The sequence below is a fragment of the Balaenoptera acutorostrata genome, chromosome 11 (genome assembly GCF_949987535.1).
Source record: "Balaenoptera acutorostrata chromosome 11, mBalAcu1.1, whole genome shotgun sequence".
Taxonomy (NCBI): domain Eukaryota; kingdom Metazoa; phylum Chordata; class Mammalia; order Artiodactyla; family Balaenopteridae; genus Balaenoptera; species Balaenoptera acutorostrata.
In genome coordinates, this window is record NC_080074.1 from 3420759 (window position 1) to 3433486 (window position 12728).

At 58.6% G+C, this 12728-nt stretch overlaps 1 protein-coding gene across 3 annotated transcripts in view; it reads right to left on the reverse strand.

Moving 5' to 3' along the window:
* GRAMD4 (GRAM domain containing 4) overlaps positions 1–12728 on the reverse strand; it is a 77704-nt gene that overhangs the window by 45072 nt on the left and 19904 nt on the right. The window lies entirely within an intron of this gene.

Sequence of the window (12728 nt, forward strand, 5' to 3'; positions counted from 1 at the left end):
ACCCGCCTCCTGAGCACAGCCCCCGAGCTGCCGGCGCTGGATCCCTCCAGCCTGGAGGGAGGGCAGCAAAGGCCTGGTGTGGTGTCTCTGTGTGCTGGCATGGAGGACACGTGTAAGTTCAAATTCACGTGCACACCAGGGATGGATGTCTACAGGGGTGCCCACTCCCCACATCTCTGACCCAACCCGGCCAGGAAAGCCCAGTGGGTGGGGTGTAGTGGCCCTTCTGCACGTCCAGCCCACCTCACTCCCAAGCCCACGGCAGGGGCCATGCAGCCCAACCCCAGTCCTGGTCACACAGTCCTCGGCCCCCAACGTCTGCAAGAGGCCCTGGGTCCCTGCGGGGCAGGGACTCTGGACACACCTGGGCTCAAAGCCTGTCCCGTCACTTCCCACCTTTCTGGGCCTCAGCTTCCACCTCTGAAACGGGATTAACCCCGATCGGGCCAAAGTATCCCGAGAATTTGAGATGACGCACAAGCAGAGACACTCAGCCTGGACCCCATAAACAGCACGATGATTTCCTGCAGGGAGGGCAGGAAGTGGGGTGAGCAGGGTGGAATCCATCAACTCAGCCCGAACCGCCCCAGTCGGGACAGTTTACGGAGAACCACGAAGGCAGGGAGAAGCACTTCCTGTTTCGGACGGTGCAGGCTCAGAGCCTTTAAATCATGTTAAATCACAGCCCAGGGTGCCTGCCTGCAGCCCTGCGTACCTGCCCCACCTTCCAAGGGGCCTCCACTCCCCCGGCATCACTGCTCAAGGCAAGAAAGCTTGTGAACAGTGGCGGCCCGTGAGCCCCACGTCAGAATGAGCCAGGGCTCCGCTCTACAAGGACAACTGAGGCTGCAGCACATCGGGGGAGGGTCTGCAGGTGTTGCTGGGACAGATGCTTCTCGGGGCTCACGTGGAACACTAAGGTGGCCTGATGTGGCCTAACCCTAACCCTAACCCTGGTGCAAAAACCACAGGAAACCCACCATCCCCTGGAGTCCAGGGTAGCCCAGGAGTGGGCAAGGCCATGGGGCTAGAGAAGCCAGTGTCCCTGCTCACGTGGCGGGAAAGGGGCACATGGCCGGCCATCTGGAAAGATATCCACCTGAAGGAGCTGTGAACTCCAGACGGACTAAAAGGTTAAGTAAACTTTATAAAAAAGAAGAAGAGAAAAAAGAAGACAGAACTTAAGTCCCTAGAGAGAGGCTGACAGTCTACATTAAGAGACTGAAAAAATAAAAAGACTCAGTCAACCAGACAAAAGTAAATAGACATTTGTTTTAAAGCTGCAATGAGGGGCTTCCCTGGTGGGGCAGTGGTTAAGAATCTGCCTGCCAATGCAGGGGACACAGGTTCGAGCCCTGGTCTGCGAAGATCCCACATGCCGCAGAGCAACTAAGCCCGTGCGCCACAACTACTGAGCCCGTGCTCCCAACAAGAGAAGCCACCGCAATGAGAAGCCCGCGCACCGCAACGAAGAGTAGCCCCCGCTCACTGCAACTAGAGGAAGCCCGCGAACAGCAACGAAGACCCAATGCAGCCAAAAATAAAATAAATAAATTTATTTAAAAAAAAAAAGCTGCAATGAAACAGGGGATACATGTAGCAAGCCAGGTACATGAGAACTAATATTTTTGTTGTGAGACAACCTGAACAAATTGGTGAAAATTAGAGGACCTTGGTACACAGACCCACCAACTCCCTGAGCAAGAGGAAAGTTACCCAGTACTTGTGCAAAAGCCTCCACCTTCACCAAAAAGGAAACAAAAGCCAGCGATGTGGCAGAGGCAGCAGGAAGCGTGAACATCAACACCCTCTGAACCAGTGATTCCCGGTCTCGGGATCCGTCCCAGGGGCAAATCCAGCATGTGGAGGGCATCTCGGCAGCACCAGGGCCAGGCCGGGAGCTCTGAGTGCCACGTGGGACGCACAGACGTCCCTGGGAGTCTCAGAGGCGGTGACAAAACGTTGCTGCACCGAGGTCACCGTTACGGACAACTGGCATCTACACAGACCACAGGTGACACAGGACCCTGCTTGAGGCTTGCGGGTGGCTGTGAAACTTCTCTCCACATGTCCTTTCCAATTGCTTTTCTAACTTGAAAACTAAAAGCAAACCGGGCAGGGGAAGTGCAGCCATGTAAAACCTTCCTTCCGTTTTCAGAAGGACCTGGGGGACCCCTCCGCCCCCAGCGTCGGATGGAAGCGGGGCGGAGGGGATGGGCCTGCTTCCCTCCTTGCCGGGTCCCGTCAGGCGGTTCTCCTGTCTGGGACTCACCACCCCGCAGGCTGGGGCTGCCTTCCTTCCTGATTCAGCCCAGAAAGCAAATGACGTGGCCGCCCGGGGAAAGGGGACGAAGCGCCAAGTGTCCGCCCTGCCACCATCAGGATGCCGCTCACAACCCACGCTGCCCCGGCACCGAGCCCATGCGCCCCCCTGCCCAGCGGAGCCCCTGCCGGCAGCTGCCAGCTGCCAGCTCACCCCAACCCGGCTCCTCCTGACACCCGCTCACATCAGCCCTCGCCGAGGGCGGGGGTCCCCGAGGGCCCGCTCTGTCCCCACTGCCCTGCCCCCAGGCCCCTGGGGCTCCTGCAGAGGCGAGCAGTTCATGCCGCTGCCCAATGAGGACCAGGTGCCAGGACACCTGACCACCCCTCCCAGGCGGGTCCGGGCTGCGAGGGAAGCCCTCCCCGTCACACACCCCACCCACCCCGGGCTGAGGGGCGGCCCACCCTACCCCGGGACGACCTCATCTCAACTACACCGTCCAAGCCGGTCACCCCCAACTTCCAGATGAAGATGGAAGACCGACACGGATATTGTCCACGGACACCAAGTGTGACCCAGAGCAAAGCTCTCCCCACAAAGCCAGTGTCAGTGGACGCCGTCCCCACAAAGCTCACCTGCACCTTCCATCCAGGGGCTGCCATGTGTCCCACTCCCACCCCAGCCCCCATCCAGTCTTCCCTGGATCCAACCAGCCCCCAACTCCCTGCACACCCACCACGCACTTCCCAAAGACCCGGCCCCTCCACGTGCACCCACAGGCCCCCGGGCAGCTCCCTTCACGCCCACCCCTCAAGGTGGGGCAGCGCCTCAGAGCAGGACCTGCTGCCCCAGCTCCCCGTACCTCCACGTGGAAGTAGACGCGTTGGGAGACGCTCCCTGTGGCGACTCCAGACCCCTGCTCAGAGCCGCGACACCTGCAAGGAGCGTGCAGCCGTGGAGGCAAGCAGACAGAGGGGCAGGGCGAGGGGAGCCTCAAGGCAGCGTCCCCGTGCTGCGGGCCCTCGGGACACAGGACTGAGGCCAGCTCTGGCCCCGGGACACAAAGCACGCTGCTCTGGAAACCCGCTGAATGGCTCCTGGACACACAAAGGCCACAGTGTCTAGGGAACACTGGACTTGGAAACCACAAAGGACTTTACTTTCCCTCCCAGACCAAGATTTAGAAAAAAGTGGTTCCTGGTCCAGCACTTGCCACGTCCCAGGTCCCAGCCATTCTCCTCGCTGCACGGGGCTCGCGACCCCCGGCTGAGCTCCCTTCTGCGTTCAGACAAGCAGCTCGGCCTGGCTTCACCCCGTTATCTAGTGGCTCTTCTGCTGATCCCAGGATAAACAACATCCTTTTTCCCAAAGGAAGCAACCCTTGTCCTAAACCATATTCCTGGGGAGTCACAGATGTTGGGCGAGGACCGGGACTCTCCCCCCACCCCACCCAAGGCCAGTCCCAGCCGGCCACTCGGCCCTCTGCCAGGTCTCTGTTCTCCAAGAAGACAGCCCCAGAGGCCCACAGCCCTGCAGCCATGCCCTCAGGACCCCGACATGCACACGGCTCCAGGGCAGCCCGTGGGGCCCCGTGCTGGGCCACCCCGCCCGGGGAGCCGTCTGGGACGCCCGAGACCCACGAGGCGCGGGTGACCGCTCCCCCCGGTCATGCCAGGCTCAAGACGTTGGCGCACGCCCGATGACCCACGGGTTCCCCCAAACTCTAGGCCGGTCAGGGAACCACTGCCCCAACCCCGCATCCAGCCTCAGTTAGCGGGACCCCAAACGTTCAGACGCTCCGCTGACTCCACGCCCACCAGCCTCCCCGCGAGCTGGACTCCGGGTGGCCCACCGTCTGTGGGACATCTCATCGGTAGCTCGACTCTGCCACACTCAGCTCGGAGCTGGAGCCTCCGCGGGCCCTGCTCCTGGGTGGCACCTGTACCAGCAGCTGCTCAAGTCAAACCCCTGGAAGGAGCCCTTGATCACGTGATCGCTGCACAGCCACCTACGGCGAGCAGGGCCCCCGCCTCCCAGCCAGGCTGCTCCACCCCTGTGCTGCTCTGCCCCCGCCCCACCCTCCAGCCCGGCCGGGTCTGGTCCAGGCAGCCACACGCCTCACGGAGCCCCTTCTCCAGGTGGCGGGAAACCGGAGTCTGGAGCATCCCGCCAAGACCCCTCCCAGGGCTTCCCCCACTGGGCTCCAGCCCTGCTGACCCTCGGGGGTCCTCCGGCCACCACATTTTGTTCCTACCGCGGCGCCCAGCACTTCAGGTTCTGGGATGGCCCCGTGCCAGCTCGTCCTCCTCCAAGTGCCCCCCTCGAATTCTATCAGCCCGTCTGGTTTGGAGTCCTGCAACTTCCGGCAAGCTCCCTGGTTTAGGATCTGTGCCCCCAGCCCCACCGGTTAGCATACATGCCCGAGGGCAGGTGCTGAAGGCGCCCCGTCTGTCTCAGCAGGGCTGGCACACGCTGGCCATTCAGTGACAGAGGGGACGCTGCACAAAGGCGGGGCCCCCACGACTGGGCCCTGAGTGCCGGGAGAGCCAGGCCCGCGCCGCCCACTCTCGGAGCCGCCCAGCCACAGAGGCCTCAAAGCAAAGGGCTGTCCGTGGACTTTGCCCTCGAGCCCTCCTGGCGAAGCACGAAGTCCCTAAATCCGTGAGCACTTCCAGAGCTTAACTCCAAGGCTTCGACAGCCTGGGGCGTTTCTCCAGGAAGAGGCCTGAATTCTTCAGGGGCTTTCCGTCCTGCACAGGTCAGGCCAAGACCCGCCCTGGGCCAGGAGCTGAGTTTTCTGCATTGTAACAGGGAAGCTGCCCAGGGTCCTGCTGGCTCCGTGACCCCGCCATGGGCCAGGGCGGCGGGGGGAGCCGGTCAGGAAGCGCAGGAGAGCTGGGAGGGTCTGGTGAAGCCACCACAGCCTCCTCTGTGAGCTGGGACCATGCATGCCCTAGCGACACCCCTGGGCATAGACATACACACATTTATTATAATCTCAGTGATAAAGATGTGTTGCACATGTACAAATAGTAATAAAACACAACACTCTTTACTGTAACCTCCACACAGCCAAGTGATGCCCACAGGATGCTTTCACTAATTTGTGCCGAAATCCTCCCTCCGGTCAACCAGGACTGCAGCTGACCAACAAGCGCGGTTCCGGCCTGAATGTCGGCTGACGTCCCTGTTTACGTGAACAAGACACAACAAAGGTGGGAAAGGAAGGCAGAACCTTATTCGTTTGTCTAGGACGGGAGAGACGTCCTTGCTGAAGCAGACGATAGTATTCTAACAGGAGGAGGTTTCCTCAACCTTCCTGTGCCTTCGCAGTGAATGCGACGGACATCACACGCTTAACCTTCACCTGCGTATCAGCGTTTTCTCCATCACTTTCTGTAGTCTAGACAAGCAACAAAATGAGAAGTGAAGCCCTGATGTGCAGTATCTACCCGTTTCCATGGTGTAACCACTCCCATCGTGGCCATTTTCAAGCCACCAAAGTGATGTCCGGCAGTGAATGAGCACGTGGGTGGGAAGAGCTGCCCAGGGCCACCGGCCACAGGATTTCCACCAGGCCCAAGAAATGCCAGTCACCTCAGGATCATAACCCAGTCATAAAACGTAGTGAAATAGTTCAGAAACGGGCACCTTCGAGCATTTAATATTGATACCTTTGCTTTCAATATAATTTATCTAACTTTATACACTCTCATTTTATGAGTGGCCAGCTCACAAAGTTCCTGAAAACTTCACAACCGGCTCTTGCAGGCCCTCGTGAGCAGCTCCAACGCACCACTGCCCCATCCCTCCGTCCCAGGCTGTCTTGGCCACACAGGGAGCAGGGCTCAGGAAACACCAGTGCCCCCGCCTGCCCTCCTCCTTCCCTGGCACAGCTCGGGGGCACAGGTCAAAGTGAAAGTCCCTGAGAGGCCCGAAGGGGTCAAAGACAGCCCTGGGAAGCAGGACCCAGACCACCACGCTCAGGCAGGCCAGGGGGACTGGGTCGGGGAGTGCACAAAAGAACGTGCTGGACCCGAGCCTCTAGGTGGGGCCCCACGAGCCCGGGGCCAGCAGCAGGGAGCTCAGGCGGGCACACTGTCCTCATGTCCTGCTCACTGCCATCCCAGCCCCCCTTGGGTCCCCATACGAGACGCCAGGTCTCCCCGGCCTTGGGGACACTGCCCAGGCCATTCCCTGCCACCGGGTGACACCCCATTCTTCTACCTCTAGTTCGGCATCCCCTTCCCGTCCAGCCAGGCTGCTCCCACCCTCAGCGACGTCACCCCTGCTCGGGCCCCAGGTCGCCATCACCTTGGCCGGGGGGCTGGAGGGTAGGGCACCGTCACCTGTCAGGTCGGTTCCAATTGCCCTAAGTACTGTTGTGTTCACAGACACCGCTGGGAGCAAGCGGGCTCTGCTGGGCTCCGGACACGAGCTAAGTCACCTGATGGTCTCGAGGCCGTGAGCCACCGCGGCCAGGACCCCGCTGCCTCTGCTGCTGACCCTGCAGGTGACACATGACCTCCACGCCCTGGCTTCCTTGGCCACACAGAGGTTAACGGTAGTCCCTGCTCAGAGGGCAGCCAGAGGATGACGTGAAGCGCGTGGGGAAGGACTCAGGGGCCGCCCAGCGGGCAGCAGTAACCATGGGGAAAACTCAGACGCCTCTTTCCAAAAAACCACTGAACAAGCGTCACTACCCTGCATTACTCTCCATCTCCACGGGAACCCCTGGCACTTTACTTTTGGGGGTGCTGTGGAAGGGAGGGTAAGAGGCTCTGGGACATCCCAAGACCGCCCCCCGCCCCTGGTCATTACCAGCTTCCGAGGAGGGAGGGACCCAAACCTGGGGTCTGTGGGGCCTGCAGACAGTGGGCAACACAGAGAGTTCAGACTAGAGGCCCCGGGAAGCCAGAGGCCGCTTCAGAGAGGACGCAGCGTCCTCCGCCAGCCCTCAGGCACCAAGGCTCAGCTGCGCTCCCAGCTCTGCGTGATCCATGCCCTCTGACCCCAGCCCTGGACCAGCCCCAGAGGGTCAAGAGTGAGGTCTGCAGAGGCTGGTCATGCCCAGCCCTCCCTAAGCCTCAGCCCCCTGGCTTTAAGGTGGCAGTAAGAAAGAGTGGCACCTGACACAGGCGTGGGCTGTGCCTACCTGAGGACACACCCTTGGGCACTCGGGCTTCAGTCCAGGCTCACAAGAGCACGGACCCTGGAGAAAAGCCCCAGGCGAGGGCTTGCGGCCCGTGCTGTGGCGGGAGCGTGGGCCCTCCACGGGGCGAGGACCATCCTCAGCACCGAGCTTCCACCCCACAGGCCTCCTGCGCGCCCAGAGCCTGCAGGGCCCCAAATCTCAGGCAAGAACGACAAGCCCCTCTCCCCACCCCAGGTGTCATGCGTCCTGGTCACAACACCGAGAGGGAAGAGCTGCTGTTACACCCACTGACAGATGGGGAAACTGAGGCTCGGGGTAAGAGCCTCATCAGGAACATGAGCCAACCTCGCTGCACTCAAGCCTGCACTTGCCCCAGGCACCCACCCTCCCCAGCACATGCCTCTGTTAATGCATCCATCACGCTGTGTGAGAGCCCACAGGCCCCCCTGCCTACAGACCGAGTGGGGAGCCCGGCGGACTGGCCGCACAGCCATTCATCTAAACAAAACAAAGCTAGCAGGAAAACCTAGAGTTTAGGTTTGTATGAACCTGTGTTGTATAAACAAGCAACATAAACTAAACAGTAGGAAACGCACACAAGAACTCATTTCTGGTGGAAGCGTTTTTTTTTTTCCAAGTCTCTCCATCACTCCTAGCATCCAGGACTGGGGAAGATCCAGCCAATGAGACAGCTGGGAGGAAACACCTTCCGGATTCCCAGTATTCGTCACGACTTCCTGCCAGCGCCCTGGCCCAGCTCCTGAAAGCAGAGATAGGCTCTGGCCCACAGCTGTCTGCAAACAAGCTCTTCTCCAAATGCACTGCAGCCCCCGACTGAACGCGCAGGCTCGGCGAACCCCCTCTGCAAAGGGCCCTGGCGGTAATGTCTTAGGTGTGGCGGCCACACAGCCTGTCACAAGTTCTCACTCTGCTGCAGCGTGAAACAGGTGTGGCTCTGGGCCAAGAAGAATAGTTACCAAAGCAGGGAGCAGTGGGCGGGCCACTGTTGACGTGGGCCACGGCTGGCTGTCCCTTGTCTCAAGGCGATAAATGCCCAGCAGAACAAGGACTCTCAACTGGGTCCCAGTACTTACTGGCCCCCGAACAGGGAACTGGGCCCTCACTCAGCACTGGGGTCCCACTCCCAGTGGCCTTGCCACTCTCACACTCGGGTGTGGGCCTCGTCATCGTCAAACCTTCTTTAGGAAAGGGCTGAGGGCAAGGCGCCGCCTGTGCCGAGGGGCCAGGAGGATCTCAGGGAGGGAACCCAACACGCTGAGAGCCACTCTCCTCTGTCCCACCTGGGCCATGTGCCAGGGCCTTCCCCCGCCCCATCCTGTATCCCACCCGAGGCAGAGGGGCCAGCCTCCAGCTCTGACTAGCCCACCACCGGAGGCCACCATCCACACTCAGGTCTCAGGCAGGGCCCCCTGCTCTGCGGTGTGACACGCAGCACAGTGAAAAAGACCTCAGGAAACGAGGAGCCGGCCCCTCCCCACCCCTCCCGCCTGCAGCCCTCCGACCCACACTTCAGTACCATGCACGGCCCCTCCCCCCGAGGGCTCCCCAACTGCCCCACACCGCCCCCCGTCCCCAGATCACTCTGCTCAAGGGCAGGGATCCCGGCCAGCCCCCACCTCAGCGTCCGGGCCCCGCACGCGGCGTGGCAGAGAATCAGTGGGTGAGGGAGGCACACTTTAAAGGACGTCCTGGTCCCTGGGTAAACCCAGCACCAAAGTCAGCCCACGGGGCCTTACACGGCCCCCGGGGGAAAAGGGCCTCGGGGGCACCTCCAAACCACTGGCCTGCGGCAACTTCTTCCTTTTTGGAAACTTGGCCCAGCTGAGGCCGAGGGCTCCCTCCCAGGGCCCCGCTGCTGGACTCACCCGCAGACCAAGCCCCGGGATATGCACGGGCCCGCGGGGGGCTGTCAAGCACATCCGCCACAAAAGGCTTTCTGTGTTTAAAACACCACCCAGCGCAGAGAAGGTGGAACCCACATTTCCTGCTGAGCTGGCCAAGAAAGGAACACCGCCCCAGGCAGGGCCTGACAGCAGAGGTGCCTGGCTGGCATCCTCACCTTACGCCTCTGCCGTGAAACTCACATCCAGTGACGAAGAAGAAACATTTAAAAATAAACAGACAGACAGACAGACAAACCCTGAGTCCTTCTCGCACGTGCCGCCCAGGTAACCGCCCACCGTGGTCGGCAGTTCCGCCTCACACAGATCTCCCGGCTGGGCTGACGCAAGCTGGCAGGTGGGCTGTGCTGGCACGAGACAGGCTGGGTCTAAGCGCTCCACAGGCACGTCACGTAGGGGGCGGGGGTCTGCCCCGCGCGGCTCCCCATCCGGCGGGGGTTAGGAACAGAGCGGTGAGCGGGCAGAGGAAGTCTCCCGGGCTGGAGCAGAGGCATCCAGCAGTAACAGTGAGGACAGATCTGCTTGAGCATTTAATGAGCACCTACTATGCACCAGCTGCGGTCGGCACCAGGATGCAGAGGAGGCTGCTCTCGGGAGGTGATGGCTAGTCCTCGGGCTGACTGCACCAAGGAGGCCACCATGCGCTGCAGAGGAAGGCGCCCTGGACGGAGCGCCTACACCAGAACACGCCAGAAGGAAACGGTGGGGACGGGCGGGGGCAGACAAGGCGCTCGGGTTCATCTGGGGTCATGGCATGGGACAGCAGGGGAGAGACGGTGGCCTGATTGGGCCGGCAGGTGTGGACCAATGCAGGGCGCGGATGCACCAGTGGGAGGGGCGAGGGCAGGGATCGTCCAGGATGACCCACCCCACTCTTTACGAACAGCCACGCTTTGTGGAGAACAGGCACCTGCTTGATGCTCCCAGGCCTCACGTCGTTTAATCCTCCCACATGAGCCTCCGGGACCCCGGCCCCTCCACGCCTTGTCTCTGGGCCTGGCACGTACTAAGAACTTAATAAACATGAGCCCACACCAGCCTCCGGGACCCCGGCCCCTCCACGCCTTGTCTCTGGGCCTGGCACGTACTAAGAACTTAATAAACATGAGCTGCTACTACTATGGGGCCTCCCCTTTTTAATGAAAAGAGGAAAGTGAGGTTCAGAGAGGGAGGTCACAGCTCCTAGAGGTGGAGGATGGAGCCCAGGGTCTCATCCCTCCCGCCCGCCCGCCGGGACCTGCTCGCGGACCAGGGAGCCAGGCTCTCGGAGGTCCGGCCGGGTCAGCAGCAGAGCTGGGGTTCACCGTATCCTCAGCAAACACTCCGGCCTGATTTTCAGCACGCACGACCAGAAGCATAAACCACAGCCATGGCGACTACAGAAAACAGCACAGCAGTTCCTCAAAAAATTAAAAACAGGACTACCGTATGATCCAGCAATTCCACGTCTGGGTATTCCAAAAGAACTGAAAGCAGGGACTCAAACAGATACCGGTACACCCAGGTTCACAGCAGCACAACAGCCAAAACAAGGAAGTAACCCAAGTGTCCATCAACCAGTGAATGGATAAACAAAGTGTGGTCTCTACATAAGGGGGGATATTATTCAGCCTTAAAAAGGAAGGAAGAATTGACACGTGCTACAACCTTGAGGACATTAAGCTCAGGGAAATAAGCAGGTCACAAAAAGACAAATACTATATGATCCACTTACATGAGGCACCTAGGAGGCAAATCCACAGGGACAGAAAGTAGGATGGTGGGGGCCAGGGGCTGGGGGACGGGGATGGGGAGTGAGTGTTTCATGGGGAGAGAGTTTCAGTTTGGGAAGATGAGGAAGTTCCGAAGATGGGTGTACATTAATCGTGCACTGAGTACAATGTGAATGTACTTAATGCCACTGAACGGCACATTTCAAAAACGGTGTAAATCTTATGTATATTTCACCAAATATTTATTGGTATAGTATTATTTACACGTATTATGTTATGTGTATTTTCCATATTTACGTATAAAGAGAGAGGAAAGGAGGGGAGAATGGTCACACAAAACCCTAAAATAATCTATAAACTTAATGTGATTCCCCTTAAAAGAATAACAAAAAGGTTTTAGAGGAAGCAAGACAAGCTCAGTCTACGGCTTATAAGGAAAAACCAGCCAAATAGCTGGGACAATTCTGAAAAGCAAGAGTGATGAGGGGAGACTGGCCCTGCCACATAATAAAACACGATGCAGCTACGGTCAGAAGTTAAAAGTGCGATGATAGCACGTGAATACACGGCAGAGCCGTGGAACGAACGAGAATGTACAGAAACAGACCCAGACCTAACTGGGATCAAAGGGGCCTCCTCAGAGGGGAGACACACATTATTCAACAAATGATGCTGGGACATCCCGAGCTTTGTGGGAAAAGATAATGCTGAAACCATACCTCACACCCTCCCGAAATAAATTCAAAATGGACCAAAGCCTTGAGTGTAAAATAAGGAAAGCAGGGAAGGAGCCAGGGGGGCCATGGTGGGGGGACTCAGAACCTGGGGGCCAGGCAGGGCCTTTCCAAAGCAAGACGTGACACATGATAAAGGAGACGACAGATTACACAAAAACACATTTCTGCAAGGCGAAAGCCTCCATAAACAGTCAAAGATAAATGGTAACCCTGGAAAACGTATTTGCAGTACATATTACGAAGCATTAATTTGTCTAATGTTGAAAAACAGCCCAGGAGAAAAATGGGCAAGAGATACAGACAGTTTATAGCAAAGGAAAACAAACAGTTCTTAAATACATGAAACGGCAATCAACCTTCACTTACAAAGAGAAAAATACAAATTAAAATTACATCAGGAAACCCTTTTCCTAACAGACTGGCAGAGACGCAGCATGCGGCTGTCAGGACAGGCAAACGGGGTCCCCCCGCTTAGGAGTGGAGCAGAGGGCAATTTTGCAAAATCCAGTAAAACCACACTTCCGTTTCCAGGAATGTCTCCTACTCACACTTGCTAAAGTTTCATTCCAGTGTGTGCGCCTGCCACCTGCCAGGAGCAGGGCCCTTGCCGGTGGTGCTGCCCCTGTGTCCTGGGGAGAAGGGGGTGGGGAGAATCAGGCAGGACGGGGACCCGGCGCAGGCTGCAACCCCTTCTGAACAAACTCCTGAATGTGTGGACTAGGCCACATAAACGAAGTTCAAAATTAAAATTTTAAGATAAAAGAAATAAGGAGGGTTCAAATAAAACAGAAAAAAAAAAAACAACTTTAAAAAAGGCTCTCACTCTCCACCGCAGGGACATGTCTCCTAGTTCTCAGAGTGTGGTCCAGGAGCCCTGGGGGTCCCCAAGACCCTCTCAGGGGGCCCAGGAGGTCAGATCTACTTAACAGCAATCCTCAG